Raw genomic sequence first — 10,045 nt, 5'->3', positions numbered from 1 at the left:
ATGTTTGGTATCGGTTTAATCTGGGATTCGTTTGCAGGTTTATCTTATATAATGTATCGTATATTGAGTCAGTATAACTCTTCTCTCTTAACTCTTGAAAGGTTCAAAGATAAAGCCTAGACAAGAGCCCGCACATGAAGCTTCTGCACACAATTATAACAACACATGACTATGTACCCCAGAGCGGGGGAATGTTCTGATAAGTGGGTCAGGAGCTGAACATGATCACATGAAACGATGGGTCAACTGCTAATGTAGCTATATATAAAACTATATAATTCGGTTTAAGATTTACCTTTCATTCTCATTATTTGGGATCTGTATGGAAAATGGAATTGGAGAAGTAAGAGACGTATATTACTCAAAAAATACTGTCTGCCATACTCAAGGCCGGGCAAACTCTATTCACAGGTTAATCAGGCTCACACTCTGTTGATATCTCTTTAAGTTTAGGGATATTTGAGGTCTCTCAACCTTACTTATTTGAGTGTGTCCCACAACCAACCACCATGCCTAGAAGTCCGGCGTTATGTAATATAATGATCCTGGACCTAATTTATGTGGCAACTGCTAGTACCTCTATATCAAAAGAAAAAAAATTTTAAAAAATATTACCGATATTACTAAATAAATAAAACTAATGTACTTTGACCGTTGAAGTTGGTGTTTTATTTGTTAAGTAGTTCCTCAATCCGAACGCTGAGTGAAGAATGGCGTCGAGTTTAGCTGGGCCCTGGGAAAGCAAAAATAGTGGAGTCGATATTGTCTCCTGAACTAGAGTTCATCAAAGTAGACGACGATACACGTCAGCTCATATCAAACTAGACTGGGCATTCGCTACGAAAAAATGTACCGGACAATTAGTGTAACCTTAAAGACAGGTTTTGGAACTGGTCCAAGAAACTTGATAATAGGCATTAAGCTGTGTGCTGGAACTTTGCCAGAGCATACAACTAACCCTGGTACGTGTCATGTAGAATGTAGATCTATAGTTCTTGAGTAAAGTTATAGGTCACGTGACATTTTTGATCAACGCGCGGCCATTGGCATTAGTTTCTCCCAAAAAAAAACCAGACAACATCAAAGACGAAATATCACTTAACAAACAAAATCGGGTTGAATGAATGTCATGTGGATTGTGGGGTGGGATTATATATATAAAATTAAAAACTGTGCAGAAAGGAAACAGCGAAATTAAGGGTCAAAAGAACGTCGCCTCTTATTTTCTATACCCTCCCTTTACGAAGCGGTATCCTGAAGATGTTTATAAAGTATACAATTACAATTATAAATTATATGTGTAGACTGGTAATAAAAGAAAGAGCAAAAAAAGAAAGGACAGTATAGTTAGGGAATAATGCAAATAATAGTAAAAGGAATTGTATATATATATAATATAATATAATACATTCAGAGCCTCTCTCCCCCGCTACAAGCATTAGAATGGTCCAGTTTAAAGTATTTTATACATCTGGGACCGGATATTATTTATTTATTGGATATACCAAAAATAGGGTTTTGGGTACTCATATATGTATTGAGTAGTTTGCTGAATTTCAGGATTGTATTCCCAAGTAATTAAAACTGTGAGCTATCAAAACAAAGGTGGTCCCTTTCTCTCCAGCAGAGACAACAGATGGCAAGTAAAACAATTACTAAGGACACGGTATATAAATTGAGACGCGTACATTCGAATACACTCATGACTCATGAGTTATACTGTACATCTACAAACTGACTGTTATATGTCATATATTCGACTATAATGCAGTGGCGTAACCTTGCCTGTTGGCGCCCCCCGCCGAAAATGCACCCCTTCCCTTTTTAGCGCCCCTCCCTAAAATGTAACAAATTAGGTGATTTTAGAGGACATGCCGGTAATCATGTCTCTCGGACACTGATCAGTATATGAAGGAGTATCTTACGGACGTTATCTGTATTTGATAGACAATTATATAATTTACATACTTTATTTTTTGATTGTTTCACGCTTTTCATATTTCATAATTTTACCAAAACCCATAATCATGGGTAGAGTGGACCGCTGCCAGTGGTCCACTCTACCCATGATTATGGGTTTTGGTAAAATATCATCTCTTTTTGATTATAATGTCAGGGTACTTTATAACGTCGAAATATAAACTGATATCTTCATTAATATTAATAAGGAGGAAGTTTCCACGATTTAGAAATTTTTCCTTTAAAAACATTTCCTTGTGTTTAGGTAAGCATATCGGTCGATCACTGACTGAATATGCCACTTTATACTCATTCAAGTTGGCATTAAATTCATATATAATGACATTAAAAAGCAGAATTTGTTGGAAATCACGAATGAGCAAAATTCTCACTTTTCGCACGTGCAAACTTTAAGCGGACGTTGCGTGCGCATCCAATATTGAATCGCCGTAAATTTTTGCGTGTAATTGTTTTATATATAGCTTGATAAGCATGCAAAGTTTCAAAGTATTTCAAGAAGAACTGTAATCACAACGGCACTCTAAAGTTGACAGAAAATGACGAAAACAGCAATTTTCAGTGATTTTAGCAATTTTCTATCAATTTGGGCGTGTCCCCACGTGTGCAACTTTTCGATTTTCAACTTTAAAACTAGCCTAATGCACAATTTATACCTATAGGAAGCAGAACTGAGCTCCACAACCCAAGGCATGGCCCAACACCAGAGAATACTAAATCGCAAAATTGACGTTTTTATAAAATAATTCTTCAAAAAAGCACAAACTTCAATCACGAATATCTTTATGAAGGAGCAAGCTAGAAAAACTTTCCGGTAGATTTTCAGAATGCTTGAACAATTATCTAAGATACAAAATTCCTCAGATTTTGAATTCAATTACTTTTTAATGGTGTAAAATCATTTTTAAAAGTTATTACTTTGTCAAAAATCAAGTTTTAAAAACGGTTAACTTGATGACGTCATCAAGGGGTGTTCATGACGTCAAATAATTTGTTTATACAATGTAAACTAAAGTGTAAACAATTATTTTCAAGACCTGTGGTCGGAAATTGCTGTATCTTTTATACTTTTGAATCTATGGACAATTAAAAACAGGCTACATTTGACTGGCAAAGCGTCTATCCCTGAATATATGTATATATATATATGTATATATATGTATATATATGTATGTATCACGACAATCTATCGTAAAACAGGGGTTCTAGAAAACCCATTTCCCGATTATCCTGAGACCTGAAACTTTTTTTGCAGTCGATTTGGTCAACGTCTAGACGCTCTGAAAAATTTCAGATCTCTAACTCGATTTTAACATGGTTATTAAGGCTCCTGAATATGGCGATTTTGGGTTTTTTACCGAATTTCGTATAACAGTGCTGGCGAGTATTTTATGCAAATTTCTTAAAATTCTCAACATAACTATTTATTATTCCTGTCATCTTTGACATCAAATTAGAATGTTTTGAACTAAAATTAAATCTGCTGAACGACTTCCGATGAGTCTTAATGCCTGAAAAACTCCTGCCGGAGGCGGCGGCCTTCGGCCGCCTCCTCCGGCTGGAGTGCACGCTTCGCGTGCACGAAACACGAAAGAGGCTTGTAACGTGTACCAAAGGGGGTATAATAGTAAAGGGGGTATAATAGTAAAGGGGGTACATAGTATACCCACAATAAATGCACCGGTCGTGCTTGCCAGCACTGTGATTTTATTAGTATTACTAGGTGGACGTGATGTTGTTGAGACTTTGGGCGGAAAACGGATGATGGAAGAACACAATTAGTATTACGACTGTAGTACTAGTAAGCATCGCCATCAGGCATCACCACGATTTTATACTATACTCCATTTACGATTTTAGTCGGCCAAGCAACACGTCACGTGCTTCGGTCACACTGGGGGAGTAAGGTATTAAATTTAAATACTTGCTCTTCTTGCCAGCCCAGTAGTTCTGCCAGATTGTTGAGTTTAGTACGTTTAACTTGAATTTAACAGAACTCTGGGTCCCACTGCCGCGGATCTGATTTGGCTGATGGTCCTGGAGTGCGGTCAACTCCTTTTGTTTTCCTATTTCAGTATAGCAGATAAAATTTAAATAAAGGTAAATAGATTTAGAGCACCTGCAACTTTGCAAATTCAATGGCAGCTATCAAATAATTTCAAAATGCAAAATAAAACTGTCAGACAGATATAGGTGACGAGAAAAATTGAAGTTAAACACAATATAAGAATATAATGTAACTGTAAGTTGTAACTGTAAATATCGTATCTGAACCATCTTATCTGACTGGCCTGATTTTTAATACATTTTTTATCTGCTGCTACTCGAGTACATACCTCGTTTTCGAGATCACATTTCAGCTGCAATTGTTTCACGACGTCACTGACGGTGAACTAAAATCAACAATGAACTACCAGTAACAGTGTTTTTGGGTTCTTTTGAGTTCTTTACCGTGGTGTCTCGGACATAAAATAAGTCCGATCTTAAAATCCCTCCATTTATTTATATTATTTCTCAGCCAATTTACGTTACACTTGTTGGTTAGACACCACCCTTAGGTACCACCAATAATCGAGTGCATTGGAAATTGGCAAAATTTCTTATTACACGTGACAATAATATTTTGTAAAGGTGGGTGAGTTTTAAATTAGATCAAGCAGTCGTATTTCTAAGTCTAAGTAAGTATTGTGTGGCAATACTAATAGTGAGGATCACTCTTGACCATTGTTAATGGTCTGGCCCGGCGCGCGTTACTTCGTAGCACTTGCGCGCGCTACTTCGAAGAAATTTAGACGAGTAGCATCCGTCAAGGATCACTTTATCGCATACGATTACGATAAAATTTAAACCTAAATCTAAATCCGATTCGCATCATGTATGTAGTACTATCTGGACACATGTCAAGTGTCAAGAAGTACGACTAATATAAGTATAACAACTAACGTCTTTAGCTCTCATTCCCAACAAATGTTCTAGTCGATCCATAGAAAGCACGAATAAATACGCAAATGTTTTCTTATTTATATTTAATTACCGCTTTAAGGAATATTATACCGCTCGCAGTCGCAGTCCTGCATTTACCTTTTGTATCCCCTTCAACCAGCAAACCGTACTTGCTCTAACCAGAGCCCTCTCGCTTGCAGTAGCGCGCGACCGCCGTAGGCGGCAAAAGACTTGTGAAACAAGCGCGTCACGCAGTACGCGTAGGCACATGGCTATGTGAAAACCGTACTGCTATGCATACGTCTGATGAAATGAGCACAGCTTTTGAAGGGGTATCGTTAAAAGCACGTTTGTAGCGCGATGCGTTACTAGTAATTGGCCGCGTTGTAGCGCGATACACTACTCACTACTGGGGCGCGCGCGCATCCAATAATGCTTCTCGCAACCACAGATCGGCGAGATGCGAAGGATTGACATCGTGAATCAATGGGTGTTAAGATGCGTACTCGGGTTTCAGCACGACAACTTTACTTAACGGCCTAATTACTGCTCCAAATTCCCATGACTACTAGAGATTATTTATGTATTATATTTCATTAAATTGGAATGGTATTAATTTAACTACGTATAATGGGCTCCTTTTAACTAGAGTATGGAAATTCACGTTCCGATATTATGGAATACCTCCCGGCTTGAGACTCACTCAGGGCAGAGTTCAAACCCAAACTCCCATGTGTACAAGTGTAGATTATGACAATAATTTATGTATAACTATGGACTTCGAACTTTTAGGTTAATTTATGTCTAGAGTTTTAACTTCGAACTTTTAGATGAATTTATATCTGGAAGATAACCAATTAAAACAAGGGAATATGGATTGTAAAATAATGCAAGACCAATCCAATAGTACATAAAATAAGTGTTCCATTTCATGGTAAAGTCCGTTACCCTAAATCAGTTGGGTAGCTGGGTGATCAATGGGAACTGCAGTGTGTATTTATAACGGGGCTGGCTGACTCTCTCTCTGGACGATGGACAGGTACTGGTAGCTTCTAGGATCACTGCGAAATGGAATTGGTAAGAGAACGTAAAGGGGACATATAATTAATTAAGAATCTAATGACACGTTAGGTTGGATAAATCAACATATAATAAAACAATACGTAAATACAACGATAACCAATAATTGAATACACAATGTAAATTAAATCTATAAGTGACTGACCGTGATTGACCTCGTTCTCTCCTAGTCCTACATTCTTTATAACGGCTGGGAACGAGGCACAATCCGCGGGAGGGGTTTGTCCTGAAAAGGGACAAATTATAAGCAAGTGACAGATTAATTAATGACAATAATATACTAACTAGGATAAAATTAAACAAGATGAAGTTAAATAGAGTATTCTGTAGATACGAAATATGTAGAACGTATCAATTAATGCTCAATGACTTACGAGATAATAAGGTAGGTGGTGCTAAGGTTGGGACAAGCAGGCAGGTTAGGATAGGGCTCACCCACAATATTACCTAGGAAATGATAAACTATTAGGAACTAATTAATAACCAATCGGGAATGACCTTAGTATTACGAACAATGTGAAACAATAATTTGGGAATAACATTGCAATGAACAACATCTAATGAATGGGTTACATAATAATAGAACAATACCTCGAGCAACAAACTTCCTAGCTTAGCTGGAATTTACGGAAGTGACGGGAACCAATTGCAATGTTCTGGTGACTTCTGGTGGGGACGAAAGGATAAGTATTTTAGTCGCATAATATACTAAGGCTTTTGGATCAATGAACTTAATTCTAACCTCACTAAATTAAAACGATCTTTAAGGATACAAACAATAAGGTCAATGATTAAAACAAGGGCTACCAACCTTCTTAATGGACTAGTGACATGGGAGAGAGAGACAGCACACTAAACCACCCCGGGCCGGAGTTGCTGAAGAAGAGCGATGGCAGAAGAAAAAGGCCGTGATAAACTTGTCTTCCATCCTTTTGTAGTCCAGAGTGTTCCGTGGAAGGGGAGTTGTGGATGAGGCGGTATAGCGCGTTATCCAGGTAGCAACAAACAGGTTATTACAACAGGTTATTGATACAAATCCCGGTTTCTAAAACTGGTTAAAATACCGTTCCACTAATTGACGAATTCAATAACTCTGTTAATCCAATAATTTAGTTATAAATAATTCTAATAACACTAAATGGCCTTTCTGACCAATGGCTGCAGTGCTCTGCAGATCTCTCCTATCAGATCTTAATCATATAAATGATCACTTAATTCATCTTAATCATATAAGTTAACACCTAATTCATCTTTGTGAAACCTTATGTTACGAAGAATATTTGCAAATTTACATGGTTTATTTACCATTTTAATCCACATATTTAACACATGAATTGCAAATGAACGGCATCACTTGGGACCAACTTGACTTCTCAGCTACTACCTACGTCCTCAACAATGGGCCGCGCTCCGCTCCTACTAAATCGCTCGCCCAAATTTTAAGAAAATTCTTGTGAATAGGCCCTTTGTTGTATCACGTGGTGACCCCCACGGTCGCTTCGCTATAGTGGAGTTTCGACGATACAGGGGGAGCCGCGCACTCGTGCGCGGCGGGTCATACAACGTATGACAAGCCCTTTGGGTATGAAATTGATCTAAATCGGTGTATTTTTGGACGCTGATTCCGAATCACCCTCCATGACGTAAGGTAAAAATGCTTCCCTGTAGAGTTAATAGTTATGGGCAAAAAACCGTTTTGGTCACGTGACAGGCTATAAGTAAAACATGAATTCGATTGTTTATCACAAACTTTATGGTTTAGGGCTCGGGTTTACTTACTAGGCCGCGCTCAGCCTGTCATTCCGCCGAATCTCTATTCGTTTATAAACATAATAGCCTCAGGTTTGTAGGTTTACAACCTACCAGGACGCGCGCCGAGTTGGACTCGTCGACTATATGGAACAGATATTTTACGAGTATCACCCGTTAACCTGAAGTCCCCAGGTAAGGCTCGGGTTAGGGTTAGGGTTGTGGTTAGGGATTTGGATGGCTTCGGGGTTATGGTTTGACGGATGTTACTCGTCTAAATTTCTTCGAAGTAGTGAGTAGCGCGCGCCGTTTTCTTCTCGAAATGTTGGCAAGTGCAACGAAGTAGCGCTTGCCGGGCCAGATTATTAACAATGGTTATGGTTAGGGTTAGGGTTAGGGCTACTGTTAGGGTTGGGATTAGGGTTTATGTAAAACCGTTTCGTACGGCTGCAAAACCATTAACGGGTGATACTCGTAAAATATCTGTTCCATTACACAGGACCGTCGACGAGTCCAACTCGGCGCGCGTCCTGGTAGGTTGTAAACCTACAACAAAACCATAAAAACCAAAGTTACGTGAAATTTTTGGGCGAGCAAATTAGTAAAACATAAAAGCGGCCCCCGCGCTTAGCCTGTCATTCCGCCTAATCTTTATAATTATATGTACGTTTATGAACATGAGAGCCTGAGGTCCCCAGGTAAGGCCGCGCCGCGCACTCAATTATGCTTCTCCATAAAGGCCAAGTATCGCATTTCGCCATGATTTAACGTACTTGCCGAGCTGCGATGAATTGACATCGTCAATTAAGAAGCACCTTTATTTTTAATCATCATTTATAGCAAGTTCCTGATCCTCAGTGCAGCTAAACTGTGCGTCTCAATTTTTTCATTAACTTGTCAATAACAAATAAGATCTCCAGAAATATTCACGACATTGAATTAGATAGATTACAATTTTAGTCATGGATCGGAGAATATTCCCGTAGAAACGTCTTCGCTTCCGCCCCGAAGTTTGAGACCTGGAACGGCTCAAGGGCCCCTCAGAAACAAATTAGGCTTGGGCAGACTTTCTGAACACTGACATGAATAATGAATGTGGGCAGTTTTGCGCAATTGACCACGCCCTTTTCTGGCAGGTTCAAGGTTGTTGAGTTATTTATTAGTGATTTAAATTAGGTCAGACCCCATTTTTACGCTGTAGCAAATAGCGATTGATGCACTTGATACAAAATTTCTCAGCATCTTGAGAATTAAAATGGTCAGAATTATCACATTGAGTGGGGTAGAGCATGGTTTTTTAAGTCTATATACAAAGTGCTTGTACAATTAAATGTAGATGGTGCTTGTAATTGTATAGTGTATGCAACAAGAGAAACGTTAAGATGGTACTTTCCAAGCAATGAAAGTACGAATATTGAATATGTATATTCGTACTTTAAATACTTATAGTTATTGCTTAATCTTATCTTATTTAAAACCTAACTGCATGATAGGGAAAGCAGAAAGTTCTGACTTCGGTACTTAAAAATAATCCGGTTAAGTACTACATGACAGACTTCAGGTTTTTAACTTTAAGTATCACGATCATGACGTAGGGTAAAAATGCTTCCCTAGCTGGAGAGTAACGGGCAAAAACCGTTTTGGTCACGTGACAGCTAGGCTAGTAAAGCATGAATTCGATTGTTTAGGGCTCGGGTTAGAGTTAGGGTTGGGATTTGGGTTTTGTAAAACCGTTTTTTACTGCTGCAAAACCATAGAAACCAAAGTCGCGTGAAATTTTTGGTTAACGGGTGATACTCGTAAAATATTTGTTCCATGAAACCGTCGACGAGTCCAATTCGGCGCGCGTCCTGGTAGATTGTAAACTTACCTAGGCTATTATGTTCCAATAAAAATTCGGCGGAATGACAGGCTGAGCGCCGCCGCGCCCAGTAAGTTGTAAACCTACAATGATTATTTAGACTGACGATTTTGACCAGTGACTAAAATAGTAAGGTCGGTGAGAGTGAAACAACTACAAGTCGCCATCAATGCGATCAAGGTACTGGAACTTTTAAGTTTTATTCCCAAAGAAAACTCTGATAAACCATAATGCATAAAATTTCGCTGGATTGTACAACTTTCGTCTTGGTAGATTCCAAACACAAGGAAGTTTTCCTTCTGGTTGGTAATATACTCAATGATGGGAGTATAGTGTATTGGCTATGCCCCGCTTACTAGTTTAGCTCTTTCTAGTCCCCTGCTACACGGCATGTAAACAGGGATTGGCTAGTTAGAGGCGGTCCGTGTAGGCCTT

The 10,045-nt window shown here is 38.6% G+C and overlaps 1 long non-coding RNA gene across 1 annotated transcript; it reads right to left on the bottom strand.

The window, feature by feature from the left end:
* Nucleotides 1-5,794: 5,794 nt before the first annotated feature.
* Nucleotides 5,795-7,384, bottom strand: LOC134821048 (uncharacterized). Its single transcript, XR_010160963.1, has 5 exons — nt 6,812-7,384; nt 6,592-6,666; nt 6,375-6,447; nt 6,146-6,226; nt 5,795-5,981 (listed from the first exon to the last, which is right to left on the bottom strand). It is a non-coding gene; the product is annotated as an uncharacterized LOC134821048 (long non-coding RNA).
* Between the last annotated feature and the right edge of the window lie 2,661 nt (nt 7,385-10,045).

This window comes from Bolinopsis microptera, chromosome 9, assembly GCF_026151205.1.
Source record: "Bolinopsis microptera isolate Bmic1 chromosome 9, MBARI_Bmic_1.0, whole genome shotgun sequence".
In the NCBI taxonomy this organism is placed as follows: domain Eukaryota; kingdom Metazoa; phylum Ctenophora; class Tentaculata; order Lobata; family Bolinopsidae; genus Bolinopsis; species Bolinopsis microptera.
The sequence above is the reverse complement of the archived record's forward strand: the minus strand, read 5'-3'. Positions and strand labels throughout refer to the sequence as shown.